The 677-nt window shown below is 30.6% G+C and overlaps 1 pseudogene; it reads left to right on the forward strand.

The window, feature by feature from the left end:
- The first annotated feature begins 322 nt into the window (after nt 1-322).
- Nucleotides 323-421, forward strand: LOC138988323 (U6 spliceosomal RNA; annotated as a pseudogene).
- The last annotated feature ends 256 nt before the right edge of the window (nt 422-677 follow it).

The following is a 677-nucleotide window of genomic DNA, read 5'->3' on the forward strand; positions in this document are numbered from 1 at the left end:
AAAATTGCTTAGATGTTAGGAGAAGACAGCAATGGCAGCAACCATTTGGAATTTATCATCATTCTATCTAAAATGCATTTATTTTCCTTGAGCTGACTGAATACATGAAAAAGAAAAACATGTATATGAGAGAAGCTTTAGAGTGCAAATTTTATTATAAAATATAAAAATTAATTTAATTACCCAAATCCACTCAATACTATAAATTGGTTCTCTTAGGTGAATGGAGCAGTGCATGGAAAGTTGCATTATCAATAGGACATTATGGCATTTTTCCATAGGATGGCCACATACAGATTCTTCATAAAAAGAAAACACTCTAGTGCTTGCTTTGGTAGCATATGTGCTAAAATTTCAACAATACAGAAAAAAATTAGCATGACTCCTGCATATGCCAATTTGTGAAGCATTCCATATATTTTATAAAAAAAGCTTTTTAATTTCAGGCATATTAGTAATTGTCTGTAATTTGAGGAAAAAACATTGCTTACACTGCTTACATTACTTACAGTTTGACCATTTGCCTAAGCACCCTAAGTCAATCAGGAGAGTAAACATAATGATTGATGAAATGAATTGACAAGCTGAGTGACTGAAGTAACCAAATAATATAATTCATCTAATATGAAATATGTGCAGTCTAACTACTGCAAAATTCATTAATTCCACTATTTTAT

Source organism: Bos mutus, chromosome 6 (assembly GCF_027580195.1).
Source record: "Bos mutus isolate GX-2022 chromosome 6, NWIPB_WYAK_1.1, whole genome shotgun sequence".
Taxonomy (NCBI): domain Eukaryota; kingdom Metazoa; phylum Chordata; class Mammalia; order Artiodactyla; family Bovidae; genus Bos; species Bos mutus.